The sequence below is a fragment of the Ambystoma mexicanum genome, chromosome 7p (assembly GCF_040938575.1).
Source record: "Ambystoma mexicanum isolate Mex_15411 chromosome 7p, UKY_AmexF1_1, whole genome shotgun sequence".
Lineage (NCBI taxonomy): Eukaryota > Metazoa > Chordata > Amphibia > Caudata > Ambystomatidae > Ambystoma > Ambystoma mexicanum.
This window is the reverse complement of record NC_090939.1, coordinates 264,208,834-264,229,403: the sequence shown is the minus strand read 5'-3', so window position 1 is coordinate 264,229,403 and position 20,570 is coordinate 264,208,834.

Below are 20,570 nucleotides of genomic sequence, written 5' to 3'. Positions count from 1 at the left end.
TTGAATTTGTTTGTGCATTTTGCGGCATGATGGTATAATGATTGCACATATGATAAATGACAAAAAAAAAATATTTTTATTTCTGTTTTTGTGTTCACACTATTTTTGCTTACACATTTATAAATATTGTGTAACACAGTATTAATGTTTATGGATATTTGATTACGTGTATCGAGTAGCCCAGATTAGAAAAAGGCTCAGGGGAGCCGAAAAACGTGTAATCATACATGGGCTTGTACAAATTGTGTGATTGTTTATTAAAATTAAGCATACACACATTTGATGGCGCTGAGTCTTGGAGTTTCTTCATTTTGTACTGTTTTCGGATGACGGTTAGGCTTTTTTACCGTCCGAATCCGGTGACCTGCAACATCCACTGGTGCATTTCGAAGGCCATAAGATTATATTAAGATTATATTAAGATATATATAAGATTCACATAACTAACTAAAACCAATATTATTCAAGGGATTGTAAGGAGTCGCCTGCCAGAGCAATTTATACAAAAAGCCATTTCTTACAAACTATATTTTAATATACCTTAATTGGTGTAACTGTTTCTTCAGACTACTGTACTAACTGGGTTCAGACTGCTCTGCCACTCTACCAATGTTCTTTGAGTAGTACAAGTTTATACTAAGAGTTGGGTACCTGTATGCCGTAGGGATAGTTTTATGAAGTCTTACCTCAAATGGACTTTGGAAAGCTTCCATAACAGCAGGCATGCCTATCTTTCTGAGGTTGATAAGTGACGTTGTATTAGGTTGGAGAATAGTGCTCAGAAACAGAAAGACTGACTATTTGGCCATTGAGGCTGCCCTTTGCATATAGTGGAGACACCTTGGCATATAAATATGTACCTGGCATGTGAGCTATAGCGGGTACACTCTACTTTGGCATAAGTGGCTGCACTTAGATTATGGTCACAGTACCTTTGCAAGTGAGTCAGTACATTGAATACAATGATTTTAACTGGTGTACAATGGCATTTGAAGCTGCACTTATCATAGAGTAACAGTATTTGAGCATATGAACAAAAACCTTACTATGATGACTATCTGGTCTGAGACAAAACAGCTGGAATGCACTGGCAGTAAGTAGATACATGAGGCTCGAAGGAATGGCATATGAAAGCAGTGCCCCTGGCTTATCATGACTCAGTTGTGTGTGCCTCTTTGTAATAATGGCTGCACCCCAGCACATCACAGCAGGACTCTAGTTAATAAAGTTGGAGATTAAAATAGCCATTTGTTTGCTCAAGGAATCATTTATTCAAATATCTATCTTACACACATTGTAGATTGTATTTACATTAGTGATATCACTTCCTATTATGTCAATGGGGGTCAAAAGATCATGTGATGCCTCCTCTTCCACTAGCCCTGGCATTCTTTTTATAATGACGTTCCAGCTTTTTAATTTATCGTGAGAATGTGAATAACCCTCGACAATTTAAAAAATGCCCCCATCCCCACTGTAACTCTCTATGGGTCCCCTTCTTCCTTTCTAGGTCTCTCCCTCCTGTGAGGAAAGCCTCCCTGACCCTCTCCTATTACCCCCTTTCACTCACTAGTTGGTGCATTTCTTTTTATGAGCACGTCTTGTAATTTCCACAAGAATTTCATATGAATCATGTGGGAATCTGTAAAATGAAAATAGTCTTGCACAAGAGGTCTATACAGCTCAACCCTATCCTTCCCAGTACACATGTGGTCCTTTTCCCCCTTTCACCCTACCCAAAACGTACAGGGGTCTAACTCATTAGGTAAATAGTGGGTGTTCTACCTAACACAAGCCAGGAAACATATTGTCTAACATAGCATACCAAAGCCTACCAAAAGAGTGAGAAAGTGTGTCCTCCAATTTTCTGTTACACCTGACTATTATAATTGCAATAGATATCAGGACATCAAGGAGGCACAAATAATTTATTTCTAGCAGTACATCAGAGAGGAAAGCAATCATAGCATTCACATTTGTCTGGGTTTTAAAGATTTTGGACCAAACCGAAGGGTTTGTTGTGGGAGCATTTGAAGAGCAAGTAGGTGAGGTCACCAATATCAGCTTTGCAGTGGCAACAGATATTAGAGTGGAGAATGTCCACTTTATACATTTTACTAGGCGTCCATGCTGTTCTTATTAAAATTAGAAATTCGATTGGTAGATCTCAGCCAATATTTTAGCAATAAAGGGAGAATGTTTTGTTTTCAGCCATTTCGACTCATCCAATCATTGAAGGTCCTCGGGGGGCGCAGTTCGGCTTCTTATTTAGACTGTAGAAACTTGTTATATTTGCTTTATTTATTGTTAAGCTATCTTTAGATTGTGGAGGATGTGTGCCTTCCTTTAGATAAGATCACTATCCATGGTGCAGAGAGCTGGATCGTTGCTTTTGAGAAGAAGGGGCAGAATTATACATCAGGTAAGCTGAAAATAGTTTTAAGTTGAGTGAGTGAGAGTGGATTTTTATATTCTTAAAGATTGCTTACAGTGATAACTCAGTTAGAGATCCGTATGTGCCAAAGTACCATTTATCTGTTTATTTTGATCTTTTTATAACTCCAAATAGAAGATATGGATTGTTACGGGTAATGTTTTGTCGATTGTTGGTAATACGTGGGGTGTGGTCTCTAATTTAACATTACTTTTACAAGTGTTTCTTTTAAGGATGGTGAGGAGACCCAAGAAGGGGTGAGGTTAGGTTAACTGTAGCCATGGCCTTCAAACATCAGAGGGCATGTGACAATAGGGCTGAAAGAGAAAGAGAGAAAATACTCGAAAGATCTGCACTGTTTACGCTGTAAGCATACAGGAAGCTCTTCATCATTTTCTACAAATGTGTTGTAGAAAAACAGAAAGGACAGCCAGATGTCATTCCCTTTATTCTTAATAGAGAAGTCACTCTACAAAGCAGGACAATGTAGGAACAAAAACTTCTGAATGTTGAGAACGAGTTAGGAAAGGAAGTTATATCCTATCACCCACCCTTGCCAAAGGCCTCACCAGTCACCAATATTTCCAATTGTATAATGCTTATTAAGATGATGCAGCCTCCAGGTTCCAAATGATTGTTGAAATGATGTATATCTGTCTTTATTACTTTTGTATTAGTGTCTACATAGTGGGAATGTTTGTCTTGCATCATTTCGCGTTTGCTGCAAACTCCTTCCTAGAACTCATCCCTTTAATCCATGGCCCAAAAAAGCAAGCACACATGGCGTTGTGTTGGACAGCGAGACTCTTCGCAGACATCATACACGATTCTTGGTTCTGCCAGAAACTGCCAGGCCTCTTTATATATGTTGCGTAGTGATGTCATTTACATCACTACGCTCTGTGGAAGAGTGGCTTCGCTTGCGCATTTGCAGGGCAAGTGCCAGCATGTGGTATTGCACCCCATTTCAGTTTGTTATTTGATGGTTTTGTTGGCATCTCTGACTTAAGTTGCCAGTGACGTCCAGAACATTGCTCGTCACCGCAAATGCATGCCAACCATCCAAACATAGATGTCAAATGCCAACCTGAAGCTGAACCCTACCAAGACCGAATTCATCCACATCAGTGCCCTCACCAAATAACAACTTGTGCAGTAATGGTTGCATGAAATGCGCCTGGAATGATTCACCCCATAGCTGTTCAACTCAAACAAATTCCTGAGCTTCATTGTTGAAAGTACCAAAAAGGCATAAACCGTGGGACTACGCTTCCCCACAGTCTGCAAAATCAAACACTTCCTCCCATTGCATGACATCCACACAGTGGTCCATGCCCTCACGGTCCAACACATTGACGGGGAAATGCCCGTCTTACTGGGCTTCCCGCCACACACCACATATCTGGACATTTATATAAGCCTGGCCCTGGCCGACTTTCTCCGGCTTAATCTACAACCAGTGCTGGATAGATTCGCTAGGGATGTCTCTCACTGACAGACCCTCCCGCTCTCATTGATCAGTCGGGCCGCTTTGTTCAAAATTATGACACTCCCCAGACTCCTTTACGTGCTACAAAATGCTCCACTCCCCATCCCCCTCAGAACTTTTGCAATAATTGACAGTAACCTCCAGACGTTGCTCTGTGGAGGGAAACAACCTAGGATTGCTCTTGCAACTTTGCAGTGCTCAATATGGGAAGGCAGCATAGGACTACTGTGCATTCGCACGTACTACCTTGACGCACAAATAGGAGTGTTAAATGACTGGCTACATGGTGATGCCACGCTCCCACATATCCATATAGAATTATCTGCTATGCACTCTATCTCACCCCTCCAGGCTCTGTACACGGATGGGAAAGGGGGTGGGGAATGACAAGAACATCACTTCATGTCTGCCGCACTTGGAGGGAAGCACACAGACAAATCGGCTGGGAACATAAGCCAACATTAGCCCAACCCCTATGGCACAATGCGCATTTCCCCGAAATACAGAAAATGGGATGCTTTGGGACCTGGGTAAAACAGGGTATATATATGTACGTTAGCACATATTGTCCACGAAGGGCGCCTATTAGACTTTGATGCCCTGAAAGAAAAATGTGCCTTGCAACCCATTGACCATTGCAAACACACACAGCTTGTCCATGCCATGAAAGCCCAGTTGCCGAAACTCGCTGTTGTGCCCCCTTGCTCCACCCTGGAAACCAACGTTCTCCCAGGCCGCATTCTTTTCAAGGTCATGTCCACACTGTACCAGGCCCTTAAATCTGTTGGCACTAAATAACTCACTAGATAGAAAGTAAAATGGGATGGGGACCTGGGCAAGCTGGAATCGGAGGAATGGGTGGAAGCATTAATGTTCCCCCGAGACATCAGTATTGATGCAAAATTGAGGCTGATACAACTCAGAATACTGCATCATTCCAACTACGCTCAAACAATGCTAGCCAAATGGTGAGGAATGGATTATGGCGTTTGTCTTTAGTGCAAGCGCGAGAGGGGCGCCTTTTTTCATACTATCTGAGAATGCGACGTACTGCAGACCTTCTGGGCGAAATGCACATACAGGGTTTCTAAGATGTTGGACTCCTCAATACCAATGGACCCGAAAGTGATACTGTGCTGGGGATATTGGGGGGTGGGGGGAGGTGGACTTCACCAAATACAAAAAATTGTTCCTGGCTGTTGTACTTGGTGTGGGGAAAAGGCTAATCGCTGTAACCTGGGGCTTGGCAGAGGTACTGTGCCTAAATCGTTGGTCCAATGAAGTGAGCAGGTGTGCATCCATGGAACACCGTATTTACAAATTCTGGGGCTGGCCCCAGAAGTTCCAGAAAACATGGGGGAAATGGAAGGATGACTGAATTACCCCTCCCGCCCAGCCCCCTTCCCCACTGGATGGTTGTGTAATCCCGGGGATATCAGGAACATGCTTACGGCTGCTGTGAACCACCCCTACCTTGTCCTTGACCCCTTTCCTCATAAGGCCACATAGATCTGGAACAATATAGGCTTAACACTGCTATCTAATTACCTCGGCGCTACATGAGGTTGGGGGCAGAAACCCTATGGCAAAGGCGAGGAAACAGCGAGCTCACCCAAATATGTCAAACGCCAGGGGATCATCTGAAGAATCGAAAACAAATTAATGGGGAACAACTCTATTTAATTTATACAAAAACACACACAGAGGTTGGAGTAACGCCCATGGGTTCTAACTGGGGGTAGCAGTAACACAACATGGATAAATCTCAAAACAACAGTGCAGATGTTCAGGGAAAACACAATCAAGTAAGAGAGATACAAAAAAACTAGTCTACGGTAGGACTGTGGTCATGAGTCCAGATTCCCTAATGCATAACAGTTTGTATTCAGGGTTGTACCGCCAGTTTTAGGTACTTTCAAGTGTTCCAGTGCCCTTCATTTGTAGTCTGGTGGAAGGTTGGCCCTGGTGGGCTTGAAGTAAAGTGAATGATGCTGGACACCTCAACTCCAGTGCACTGGGATTCATTCACTGACATTTTCTTGTTGCTGTCATGTCCCCAGCCAAATGTGATATATGCAAGTTCAAGGGGTTACTGTGCCCTCCCCTCTCCCTGTTGAGTCCAGCTAATTATCCACCACCAAGGCTTGCCCCTCTTTACCTCTCTCCTAACTCTGTACTATTGCACAGGTCACAATCTGGGACAGGAAATCTAGTAAGTAGTGGACCCAGTTAGCTGCATGCCAGTTAAAAGACTGCAATTTCCTTAAGCCTTTGCCTCCTCTCTCTCTCTCTCGTGACACCTTCGTATTCCTTGGCAAGTCTTTGGCAAGTCGTTTCTCCTACTTCCTCTTTCTCTTTCCCTCCAACTCCAACCTCTCCATTGCCCCTCCTTCTCCTAGTTCTTTCCCTTCTGCAACTTCAATCTCTCCATAGCACCTTTTCTCTCTTCCTATTTCTTTCTCTTCATCCTCTCTCATGCACCTTCATTTCGTCTCGTATCACTCCCTACACCACGATACTGCTATTCCAACTGCTGTTTAATGCTAGCTACTGTAGGCCCTTTTTAATAAGCTGTGGGAAACAGTGAAGGGGTTTTTAATAGAGAAAACTGGATCTTCTGTGGCCATGTCAGGTTGGGCGCCGGTGGTTAGTTAACTGCTGGACTTTGCCAATGTTTTCCTTGTAAAGTGTCTACTGGTTTCATTTTCAACATCACTTCACATTTGGAGCTTTCAAAAGGCAGAGCTCCTGCCATTTTGAGGTCTGGCGAACTGTTACGCTATGCACCGGACCTCAAAATGACACCTAACTGTGTCCGCATCTCTGCAGCACCCCACGTTTCAGTTAGCAGTTTGCGAGCCAACTCCCTAACTATGCGTGTTCCTGATTTTCAATTCTAGTTCCATTTGTGCAGGATTGCAGAACTTTTGTGAAAAGACTTTACATCTCCCAGTACAGAGCTTGCAGTCCTAACTCACACCGTTCTGTGCCCTGCAGTATTTAGTGGGCAGATACTGCAGGTTCAACGCCACACGCCATCCTAGATTCATTGCTGATTAAGCACTGCAGCCCCCCTGGGCAAACATTGACGGCCGTCTGGGGGACAATGGGCGACCGCCAATCAGACCCTTTCCACTAGTGGCCGTGGCCTAGCACTTATTATAACATTGTTTCACTGACAGGCCTGCATGTAACTTCAGTGCTGCTCTACACTTGGCTCGCTTTGCCCCGCGGGGAGGCCTGAATGAGATCCAGGGCAATCACGTTCCCCCACTCTACCACTCAAGGGGCAGCCTGTTTATCCTCATTATCTACACCCTCACGGCCAGTAGGAAGGCATCAACCTGCTATCATTACAATATAGTGGATCACTGGATCAAGATACTGGATACCCTTGGGACCACCCTCAGATTTAGACTGCGCCCCCTGTCCTTGCACAGTATGACAAAATGGAGCGCAAAAAACAATGCTCCATGAGCCAATACACTAAATCCACTCCTAAGCCATCGACTTCTGGCGGGGCGGCCGTGAGCATGGAACTAGTAGGAATACCGATGGAACTTACCGAAACTCAACGCATGATGGCATGTATGCAGAAGGGATTTGCCAAAGTACACAGCAAACTCGATGACATCACCAGCACCATAGACTCAATCAAAACCCACATAGATAAGACCGATAAACGTCTAGTGGAGGCTGAAAAAGAAGTGGGCACAGTGGAGGATGATCTGTCCACCATGAGAAATGAACTCACTACATTTTCCAGGCGAGTGCCCTAGGTGGAAGAGAAGAATGACGACTTGGAATCACAATCCCGTCTCAATAATTTTTGTGTTATAGGAGTTCCTGAGAGCAATAATGAGACATCCCTGGACCAGTGAATAGAGACCACCCTGATGCCACTTCTGGGGAATCCAACGTTATCTCCACAGTTTGCAGTTGAACGCGCACATAGATCCCTGGCTCATAAACCCAGACCTGGGATACCTCTGTGGCCCATCATTGCCCGTATTCTAACTTGTAACGCTCACCTGATTCCCGCAGAGGCGTCGGTCTTGACTGGGTGAATGCCGTATCTTCAAAGGTGATGTGTAGCACACGGTTGGCTCTTTGGGCTGGACCTCTGTGCACTGTATGTCTGACTCGAAGAGTAAGATGTCTGCAGATAGAAAATATGGGATTAATGAACTGGGGTTATTGGGTGCCTCTCTCCTCTTCCCTTTCTCTTCTCCTGTAGAACCCCAAAGGTTAACACCCTCACCTTAGGTAAGTGAACGCCGAGCTCTCCATCTGCCTCGGGGCAGGGTGCCGTAACCAGTTTCTTCACTGGATAAGGGTGCAGGCCTCTTGACCTCAGAGGACTGCTGTCCGTCGTTAACTGCACGAACGGTAAGTTCTGGGCACTTCAAATGTCTTAAAAGTCTTTTGTAATGATATCTCTTGTTTTGCAGGGTTCCGGCGATGGCGGATGGCGGGCTGATGAGAGTTGAGGATCGAACCCGCGTGAGGAATAGCAGCGCCTGGAAGCACGTAAGTAAGCGCTTGTAGCCTGCTTCACGATGCGCACTAACTGTCCCTTTTATCTTGCAGGTACAAGTTCGGAGCTTTAGAGAAGCTGGAGGGTGCTGGAATACCCACTGGATTCGGCATGGGAAGGAGTAATGGCACGTGAGTAATAAAGTTGCCCAATGTCTTTAAACGCACCTTCTTTTGTCTTTCAGATGTGGGATGCAGCGCCGAAGGCCTCCGGAGCGTGCGAAGAGCTGGTAAGCTTTTGTCTTTCAGATGCCGGAATGCAGTGCGAAGACCTCCGGAGCATGCGAAGCGTAGGTAAGCCTTTGTCTTTCAGATGCCGGAATGCAGCGCGAGGCGTTGGTGACAGCCGATGGACCAGGTAAGAGATGCGCTGCCACTGAAGACCATTGTGCTAACCTGTTCTTTCTTTGTCTTTACAGGTGCTGCTGAAGACTGGATTCCAGGATGGTAAGCCTTTGTTCCCTTAGGCCCAGGATCAGAAGCAGAAGACACGATGAGCGTTCTGCTGCAGAGAATGCAGAATAACGCAAAGCAAGATTCATCCATCGGGTGTGGTTTAAATAGCCTCCTGTAGTGCTTAGGTGTCTCCTTCCACAGCCACGCCTAGGTAAGAAAAGAGTTCCTGCTTTCCAGAAGAGTTCCAGTGTTCTGAACCTAGGGAGTGGCTCCTGCCCCACCCAACAGGAAAAGTAGTCCCAAACAGAAGAGGATCAGGGGTTCAACTGGCAGGTAAGTAAGCAGCATGGTCTGCTGCAGGTAAGTCCACCCAAGCATTATGAGCCCGGCGCTTCCAGCGCTGGGACTGGGCATCTTTATGAGCCTGGTGCCACTGGCGCCAGGACAGGGTCCAAAAGGTCCCAATTGGGACTGGCTGGCACTCGGAACCGGGGTTATGGGTCTGCTTCCAAGGGAGTCGGGCAAGTCCTGATCTTTTGGAAGCAGAGATCATGACAGCAACCCCCCTTAAGGCCCCTCCCAAACTGGGCTTCTCCGGGGGTTTGGGCTTGTTAGGAAATGTTCGATGAAATCTTTTGATTAGACGAGGCGCGTGGACATATTCTGCAGGTTCCCAGGATCTTTCTTGGGGACCGTAGCCTTTCCAGTCAATCAGGTAAAATAGTTTAGATTTGGAATCCAGGATGCTTTTGACTTCAAACTCGAGTTCTCCATCAACTATAATATGTTTTGGAGATGTAGTTAGTCGGGTTTGAGGTTGCACGGGTTTTAATAGAGAGACGTGGAAGACCGGATGTATCTTCATGTGAGGGGGCAAGTCCAACTTGACCGCTACTGGATTTACTATGGTAGTGATGGAATAGGGACCAAGGTATCTTGGGTTGAATGTGCGTGGTCCTTTTAGAGGTAGATATTTGGTGGATAACCAGACTTGATCTCCTACTTGATATTGGGGGGCTTCCTTCCGATGTTGGTCTGCTCCTTTCTTGTATTGTTCTTTAGCCCTTTGAAGGTGAGAAACGGCTTCCTTAAAGGCTTGGGTGATTGTAGAATGCAGGTGGTCTACTGCTGGTGTTCCAAGATCTTGGAGTGGATCCAACTCCGAGGTTCGAGGGTGACTACCGTATAAAAGAAAAAACGGGGTCTTCCCAGTTCCCGAGTGGACAGAGTTATTGTAGGCATATTCGGCTATCCAAAGGATATCTTTCCAAGTTTTTTCAGTTTGTTGTAGCATGCAGCGCAAATACTGTTCCAGAGTTTGATTGGTCCTCTCGGTTTGTCCGTCGGTTTGAGGGTGGTGGCTGGTCGAAAGTCTCACATCAATTTGAGCCGACCGACAGCAACTTCGCCAAAAATGAGAAATAAATTGACTACCTCGATCCGAAATTAGAACTGAAGGAAAACCGTGCAGTCGGACGATGTTTTCGAGAAATTCTCGGGCCAGAGTTGCTGCTGTTGGTAAGCCTTTGAGTGGAATGAAATGCGCCATCTTGGAGAATAGGTCCACGATTACTAGGATCGTATTGTATCCGGAGCATGGAGGTAGATCGGTGATGAAGTCCATAGAAAGCGTATGCCAAGGGCGAGGCGGGATGTCAATGGGGCGTAAGAGGCCGGCTGGTTTTTCCTTTTGACTCTTGTTTTGGGCGCATACTCCACAGGACATTATAAAGTCTCTGATATCTTTTTTCCAAGACGGCCACCAGAAGTAGCGCTTGATCTTTTCCGAGGTCTTGGTCATACCGGGATGTCCTTCCATTAAAGAATCGTGATAACAAGAGATTACCTTTTTCTGTAAATCTGTGCTGGGCAGGTATAACCGTTCTTGGAAATATAATAGGTTGTCCTTCACCGTAAAGTCCTTTCCCTGCAGATGCCAATTCTGTATGTCTGCTGGAGTTACCAGTAGCCTGGCTTTATCCTTAACTTCCTCTATGGATTGTGTGGCGATTACACCTAGAATTCTTTGTTCGGGAATGATAGGTACAGGTTTAGGATTGATCAAATGTTCTTCCACTCCCATCCGAGAAAGGGCATCAGCTTTACCGTTTTTTGTACCAGGTCGATAGGTAATTATGAAGTCAAACTCGGCAAAGAATAGTGCCCAACGGAGTTGCCTAGAGGATTGAGCTTTTGCGGTTTTCAAATATTGCAGGTTTCGGTGATCTGTAATCACAGTAACAGTGTGTCGGGCCCCCAGAAGATAATGCCGCCAAGCCTTAAAGGCGGACTTGATAGCTAGAAGTTCCTTATCAGTAATAGTGTAATTGATTTCAGGAGGCGAGAATTTGCGGGACCAAAATGCCACGGGATGCAACTGATTGGTTACTGGGTCCTTTTGTGATAGAACTGCCCCCATGGCAAGGCTCGAAGCATCAGTTTCAACGATGTAGGGGAGTTCTGGGCGAGGATGTTTTAAGATCGGTGCAGAGATAAATCTAGTCTTCAAATTCTGGAAAGCTTGTTCCGCCTCGGTAGACCATTCAAAACGTTTGTTTTTCTTTAACAAGGCGGTGATGGGCTGGACTATTCGAGAGAATTCGGGGATAAACCTGCGGTAAAAGTTAGCGAAGCCTAACATGCTTTGAACACCTTTTACGGAGGATGGCGATGGCCATTTGAGAATTGCATCGACCTTCTTTGAATCCATACGCACTCCGCTAGGTGATAATATGAATCCCAAGAATCCAACTTCAGTCACGTTGAAAACACATTTTTCCAACTTAGCGAAAAGTTTGTGTTGACGCAATCTCTCGAGGACCATTTTCACGTGTTTCCGATGTTCAGTTTCCGATGAAGAATAAACGAGGATGTCGTCAATGTAAACAACAACACACACATCTATGAGCTCTCTGAGGACATCGTTCATAAAATATTGAAAGGCGGCCGGGGCATTGCAAAGTCCGAAGGGCATGACCTGATATTCAAATAGCCCATACTTGGTGCGGAAGGCCGTCTTCCATTCATCACCCTCTTTTACTCGTACCAAGTGGTAGGCTCCTCTAAGATCCAGCTTTGTATATATGCATGCTTTTCTGACTTGGTCCAGGAGTTCAGGGATCAAAGGTAACGGATATCTATTCTTAACGGTGATCTGGTTCAGGGCGCGATAATCTATACAAGTTCTAAGGTCCCCTTCTTTTTTTGGAACGAAGAACAAAGCTGAGGAAGCAGGGGACTTGGAAGGACGAATAAACCCATTCGCTAGGTATTGATCCAGGTATTGTCGGAGGTGAAGATTCTCAGGCTCGGTGAGGGCATAAATTCTACTACAAGGAGGAGTAGATCCAGGTATCAGGTCTATCTGGCAGTCATAAGACCTATGAGGAGGTAGAGAGTTAGCCTGATCCTTCCGGAAAACATCTTGGAATTCTAGGTATTCAGGAGGTAACTGGGGAGCCTCCGAGGAAATTGCTGCCAGTGCAACACCAGGTCGAGGGTGACAAGTAGAGACACATTCTGGAAACTGAACCGTTCTTGCTCGCCAATCGATCTGAGGATTGTGCTTCTCTAACCAAGGAATTCCTAGAATAATCTGGAACTGAGGGGCCTTGATCACATCGAACACGATCTTCTCATGGTGTCCATCTTGACTTACTAGCGTCACTTCTTGGGTGGTATGCGTTACTGGTCCGGAGGCTATCTCCGTACCATCCACCGTAGTAATGACGTCCTTTACAGCCTTTGGACAAAGAGTCAGATTCATCCTCAAAACCATTTCATGATCCACATAATTGCCGATGGCACCGCTGTCGACGTAAGCTTCAATCGCATGTAATCGATCCGGATGTTCAGGGCTAATGAGGACCATAGGTATCACGAAATGCGAGGTCACGGAACTGGTTTTAACGCTCGGCAAGAGGACCTCTATTCTTGTCGGGCGAGGTCGTTTCCCTTCTCAGAGTTTGTGACCCTGGTAACTGCAGCTCCTACTGCCTTCTTGGCTGGTTTCACCGGACAGTCTCGAAGAAAGTGCCCCGAGTTTCCGCAATAGAGGCATAATTGCAGCTGTTTTCTCCTTTCCCGCTCCTTTTGTGTTAGTGGTCCTTTCAGGCCCCCTATTTGCATGGGTTCCCCGGAGTCTACTCCTTTGGTAGGAGTTGGTGGTTTGGAAAATACTCGAGCATCAAACTTGGAACGATCGGCCTTCCTGTTCTGCAGTCTGTGGTCAATTTGAACGACTAAGTCAATATAGTCCGAACAGTCTTGCGGGGGATTCACTACTTGGGCTAACACATCTTTGAGCTCTCCACGTAGACCTCTATAAAACAGCGTAATCCTTTTGTCCTCAGGCCATCGAGTTTCCACTATCAGTCTGTTGAAAGACGCAATATAAGCCAAAAGGTCTTGATTAACCTGTCGCAATGAAAGGAGCTCATTGTCCAAGGCCTGCCCCTGTGAATGTTTGCAAACAGTTTTTCCATACTGAGCTGAAAAGCTTGAAAATCATGGAGAACCGGATCATCTTGATTAACTAGAGGGATCGACCAGTCTGCCGCATTGCCACTAAGGTACGAAAGCACGAAAGCTACCTTAGCTTGATCAGTTGGAAAGGCTGCTGGCCGGCATAAGAAGTGTAACCGGCACTGATTAATAAATACTGCAAACCTCTTTGGGTCACCAGAAAATCGTTCGGGCGGAGCCAGAGGTACATTCCCAGGTAGGTTGATCTGCACTGGGTTCGTAGAGGATGTTGAAGGAAGATTTGCCCCTGATGCGGGTAACGGAGTTTGTCCGGCTTGTGACTGTAGCAATTGTCTAGCGAGATCGTCTGTTCACTCCTTGGAAATAATCAGTTCCCTTCTTAGAGCATTCGTTTCCTGACGGGCTGCATGCACTTCTGCTCTTAGTTCCCCAAGTAACTGGGCTAGCTGGTCGGTATCCGAGGTTTCCATAGCGCCTGGGTGGGAGTTTTGCGATAGGCTTTGCGTTCTGTAACGCTCACCTGATTCCCGCAGAGGCGCCGGTCTTGACTGGGTGAATGCCGTATCTTCAAAGGTGATGTGTAACACACGGTTGGCTCTTTGGGCTGGACCTCTGTGCACTGTATGTCTGACTCGAAGAGTAAGATGTCTGCAGATAGAAAATATGGGATTAATGAACTGGGGTTATGCCTCTCTCCTCTTCCCTTTCTCTTCTCCTGTAGAACCCCAAAGGTTAACACCCTCACCTTAGGTAAGTGAACGCCGAGCTCTCCATCTGCCTCGGGGCAGGGTGCCGTAACCAGTTTCTTCACTGGATAAGGGTGCAGGCCTCTTGACCTCAGAGGACTGCTGTCCGTCGTTAACTGCACGAACGGTAAGTTCTGGGCACTTCAAATGTCTTAAAAGTCTTTTGTAATGATATCTCTTGTTTTGCAGGGTTCCGGCGATGGCGGATGGCGGGCTGATGAGAGTTGAGGATCGAACCCGCGTGAGGAATAGCAGCGCCTGGAAGCACGTAAGTAAGCGCTTGTAGCCTGCTTCACGATGCGCACTAACTGTCCCTTTTATCTTGCAGGTGCAAGTTCGGAGCTTTAGAGAAGCTGGAGGGTGCTGGAATACCCACTGGATTCGGCGTGGGAAGGAGTAATGGCACGTGAGTAATAAAGTTGCCCAATGTCTTTAAACGCACCTTCTTTTGTCTTTCAGATGTGGGATGCAGCGCCGAAGGCCTCCGGAGCGTGCGAAGAGCTGGTAAGCTTTTGTCTTTCAGATGCCGGAATGCAGTGCGAAGACCTCCGGAGCATGCGAAGCGTAGGTAAGCCTTTGTCTTTCAGATGCCGGAATGCAGCGCGAGGCGTTGGTGACAGCCGATGGACCAGGTAAGAGATGCGCTGCCACTGAAGACTGTAGTGCTAACCTGTTCTTTCTTTGTCTTTACAGGTGCTGCTGAAGACTGGATTCCAGGATGGTAAGCCTTTGTTCCCTTAGGCCCAGGATCAGAAGCAGAAGACACGATGAGCGTTCTGCTGCAGAGAATGCAGAATAACGCAAAGCAAGATTCATCCATCGGGTGTGGTTTAAATAGCCTCCTGTAGTGCTTAGGTGTCTCCTTCCACAGCCACGCCTAGGTAAGAAAAGAGTTCCTGCTTTCCAGAAGAGTTCCAGTGTTCTGAACCTAGGGAGTGGCTCCTGCCCCACCCAACAGGAAAAGTAGTCCCAAACAGAAGAGGATCAGGGGTTCAACTGGCAGGTAAGTAAGCAGCATGGTCTGCTGCAGGTAAGTCCACCCAAGCATTATGAGCCCGGCGCTTCCAGCGCTGGGACTGGGCATCTTTATGAGCCTGGTGCCACTGGCGCCAGGACAGGGTCCAAAAGGTCCCAATTGGGACTGGCTGGCACTCGGAACCGGGGTTATGGGTCTGCTTCCAAGGGAGTCGGGCAAGTCCTGATCTTTTGGAAGCAGAGATCATGACATAACTACTGTGACGCGATCCTCTGAGCAGCCTGTGAACAAGGAGACCTGATGCTGGGATCGGGTAGAATACTCATCTATCCTTATTTCTCAGTGGCAGTTCAGCAAGAGAGGAAATTCTCGTTAGCAGTCAAGAAATGACTATGAGACAATAACTTGAAATATGCAATTCTATACCCTGCCAAACTACACGTGGAGTGGAACAGCAAGATCTTCTTTTTCATGCTACCTAGCGAAGCCATGAAGTTTTTGGACAAATCTCTACCGCTGCCCTAAACCCTGAGCATAAATCCCAATGGCTGTCCTTGTAAAGGTTGCTCACTTCTCTCTGCCCTCACATCCCCTGTAGTTTTTGTTTTTTATTAAAAGTGTTATACTTGTTGTTGCCTCTATGTTATCCACTGGGATGCTGACAATGGACACTCTCTTACTCACAGACCCATGGTTGATGGTGGGTGTGCTGCCCCTGGCGGGGCAGTTATATAAGAATACGTAAACACTCATCCTTTTTTCCGTATTTAAGTCCTGTGTTGGCCCGGGTGAACCCGCGCACCAGCTTCCCCATGCAATGTTGCGTTAACAGTTCGGGGTGTTTCTCGGGGGGTATCATCACTCTAGTTCCAGGGGGGAGGCGGGAGGGACCGTTGGATTTATTAAAACCGCACTACACTTATACTTAGGATAATGATGGGCTTGGAAAGGAACTTAAAATACTGGGACTGTTGGATCTACATGCTATGGGAGACAACACCAACCATTCTGTACCCAAATGGGGGACATAACCTGTCTTAGTTGGAATGTCCGTGGCCTGAGTAATCTGACCAAACGGCAGAAGATACAGCTATATATTGAAAGACACAAAGATCAAAATCTATATTTGCAGGAGTCCCATGCTCTCTCAGTGGTCTGGGAAGGATTTGCTAGGGGCTGAGGTGTAAACTGCTTCTATACTACATACTCCTCACAGGCTAGGTGAGTCATGACCCTGGTACACAAATCTCGCCCATTCCAGTGCAAAAATACAAAGGTAGATCCTTTTGCCAAATATGCCTTGGTGTATGAGACCTTTGCATGAAGAGAAATACTGTTGCTGAATGTTTACGGCCCCAATGTGGACGACTCTCAATTTTAGGCGGATATCCTGGACGAACTCGCCCGATATTCACTGATCTCTGTATTGTGGGGGAGGGATTTTATCACTATTTTAGATTTGAAACTGGACAGGTCCACCCACACTCAGAGAACTCTCACACGAGTAGCCTCTACTATTAAAGAGGGCATGCACTCTCTTGGGCTAGCAGATGCTTGGAGAACATTACACACTGACGACCACTCCTATTCTTTTTATTTGTCGATCCACAACTCTTTCTCTCCAATACATTGCTCAGAGGGGTCAGTGACGCCAACATGCTACCTCGCACCTACTCTGATCATGCCCCAGTTAGCATCTCCCTAGCATTACCATTGCTCTCCATGCCTTGCAACAAGTGGCGCTTTAAACCACTGGCTCTGCAGAATGCAGCGTTTGCATCCACCATTGATGAACATGTGCAATCGTTTTTTTAACAAAATGTAGGTTCTGTACCCTCGGACAGTATGCTCTGGGAAGCATTCAAGGTTTACATTCGGGGGATTGCAATGTCAACGGAGTTCAGTGTCCTCAAAGCCATCTGGCATAGCATAGTACAATAAGAGAATGAACTGCTGAGATTAAAACGAGAACTAGCTAGTGATCCCCCTATGGCCATGTTGGCACAGATCAGGGAATCTGTTGAAACTTTTAGGACCCATGCTGAGTGAGAAGTTACATTCTTTGATACCCCAGCGTCCACTAGAAAATACAGGAATGGAGACAGGCCTGGCAGACTGCTCGCTCGCATGGCGCGACAGGAGAGCGCCAATTGGTGCATTACACTCATAACCAACACCTTGGGTAATCTAGTCCACACACCTGTAGCCATCAATTAGGTATTCATGGGTTTCTATAAAGACCTATATACTTACAATGACACATGCACGTGGGAAGCGATTGATGTTTTTCTCAATACTCTCCCACTCAGTCAGATATCACATGACACCCAGGCCCTACTGGATATCCCGATCTCGTTATCCGAAATTATTCAATGGATAGACCACTTGCCACCTGGGAAAGCCCCTGGTATTGACGGCCTTACAGCCAAATTTTACAAACGCTGCAAGGAGACCCTCGCCCCACACCTCCTTAAGCTCTGGCGAGAGTCCCTCGAGTCCCGGTCGCTCCCAGAAACCATGCGCAAGGCAGTTATCACGGTTTTGCTGAAACCGTAGAAACCAGCGGATCAACGCAGCTCCTATCGACCCCTATCCTTAATTAATATGGATATAAAGCTATTTCCGAAGATTCTGGCCACTCAATTGATGCTAGTCATGCCGTATATTATCCATTCGGATCAGTCAGGGTTCATCCCGGGCAGTTCCACAGCACTGAACCTATGCCGCCTCTTTAACATACTGGCACAGATAGATCCTGGGGCTCAAGCGGTAGCTACTACACTAGATATTCAAAAGGCATTTGACTCTGTACCATGGCGATTCATGTATGCCATGTTAATCAAGTGCGGATTTGGCCAGGGGTTTCTCGGAGGCTCTATGCCTCTTTTATACAGCACCAATGACCAGGGTCAATACAAACTGGTTGCTCTCCCCGCAATTTGAGATAGGCAGAGGCACCCGCCAGGGATGCCCCTTGTTACACCTGATATTTGCTATCATTGTAGAACCATTGGCAGATTTGATAAGGCTTAAGCATGAACACTGACGGATCAGAATAGTGGGCAAACAGCATATAATTTCCTTTTATGCAGATAATGCACTGGTATATATTCAAAACCCTCGAGAACACCTGAAACCTATCATGGAAGATATCCTGCATTTCGGTGAGCTAACAGGTGTCTAGGTAAATTGTAGCAAATGCAAACTCTTTCCCCTCACAAATACCACCGTCCAACCCGAAGATCTACAGTGATTCGAGTGGGCTCCAGAGTCTATACGCTACATAGGGGTGACAGTTGCAAGACAGAGCCCTATGCTACATGACCACAACTACAATGTGTATATGGCTCACCTACGAGCCAAGCTCACAAGCTGTACTCACCTCCCCATTACATTAGCCAGCAAGATAGCACTTCTCAAAATGACCGCTCTTCCTAAACTCTTGTATCTCTTCCATAACGTGCCACTGTGGCCTGGGCGATCTTTCGTTCAGGAGTTAGAAGGGAAAATTTTGCAAATTCGTATGGCACTCCAGGGTGGTAAGATTGAAATGGACACACTAACACAGTCATATGAAAGGGCTGGGTTTGCAGCCCACAAATTCCGACTGTATTGGATAGCTGCACAGGCACAATATGGGGTCTTCTGGTTTGGTGATGACTCACTCACCCCCCACACACAACTAGAAAAATACTCGGCGGGGGAGAGGGACCTGTGATCACTGTTTCTTCCCGCCAAATTTGCTGACGACTGCGGATTTGACCCCACAAGCATCACGGCACTAGCCTGGCGCAAAATATGGAAGGAGATAGGAGTACACACCCCTTACCATGAAGACTTTCCTCTTTGGAACTGTGTTCCATCCCTACCACGCATCGACGCCGGCTCGTGTGGGGCCTGGCAGCGACACAGATTTCACACATTGGATTCACTACATATGGAGAACAACTTCATCCAAATTACTGATATCGCAGGGCTCACGTGCAGCACATCCTTACACTGGTTGCAGCATGCGTGTCTGCGCAAAGCATGCAAGAAATTATGGAGTTGCTTCCCGGTTAAGCCTGCTAATGATGCCTTGTTGGGTTTTATTTTGAAAGCGGGTGACAGCTGGAGTAGAGTGTCCTCCTTGTACCATTTAATTCAAACTCACTCGGGTACATTGCAACCCAATGTATGAGCGAAATGGGCGGATCTCACTGACGACCTCTGGTCCGATACGTGTGCACAGACATGCAAAGTGGCATATACTGATGCAACTTAAAGTGTTCCACCGGTCCCACTACACTCCAGACAGACTGCGTATGTTTTCCAATGAAGGTACTGGAGCATGCCGACGTTGTAACTCCACCCACGCTAAGTACTTTCATATGGTATGGGACTGCCCACAGCTTGCAACCTTTTCGAGTGATGTGTGCGTGACGCTGTCGGAAATGACTGGCGAGGTTGTTACTTCCCTACCATTACTCTGCTTGTTTCATATTTCCGACCCACCACTTGGAAATATGTCTAAAATTGCAGGACTGTGCCTTCTGTTAGCCAAGCGTTGTAGTCGTCTGCACTGGACGAGTGTGCATGCTCCTAACAAAGACCACTGTTTAAAGGATGTAATATGGGCCAATGATATGGAAGAGCAATGGGCATGCATGCAACCACCTGAATCCCGACCAAAAGACATTTGGAATCCACTTAAACTGTACCTTTGGCGCACAACAACAAATGTCACCCCAACTGATGTGAGCTACTCCCCTTACACTGAGCTCCCCTCCACTAGAACTACATGGTCTCACCCCTCTATATATCCATATCTTACCCTTTTGTATGTTGTGATTCCTACTCCCAGATCTCATCGTTCGGCCCCAATGTCATATTTCTATTGATGCCCTACTATGTTGTAAGCTGTGCCATGTGTTACCAAGTGTACCAATAAAGAATGTTTAAAAAAAAGAAAACACATATCCCATCACAAAGTCTAAGAATCTCGGAGGCTGGGGTATATTAGTAGGGCAGGGAGTGGAGAGAGGCACTGGCAGATCCCCGCCACTTCCTTGGACCCCTAGAGTTTATTAATCCCCTGTCCATTGGGTTGCCAAATAGGACTTTGTCACATGATCTGCTCTGTCGAATGGACTGCCCTATTTGCATACTACTGGAAAGTGTCTTGGTGAAAGTTCTTGTGGACCTACTCATCTTTCTCTTTGCTTTTATATTTTCCCAGATCTCACCTTCTATGGGATGGTTCAAATTATTACAATGGGAATCTAAAATCCTACCATTTACAGCCTTCCTTCTGCATGGCCATGTCAGACTCAGAGACCGGGCACAGCCTCAGCTAAACTGAATGGTAACATTAAACCTCACCAGGATACCATCCTTTGGCACAGACAGTTCAGTAACAACACATTTGCCACCATTCCTTTTAAGGGAAACTAGCCGAATCACTTTACTGTTTAATTGTTTTCTGCAACACTGCTGCACCTGCACTTACAATTAGATTGCCTTGGCAGA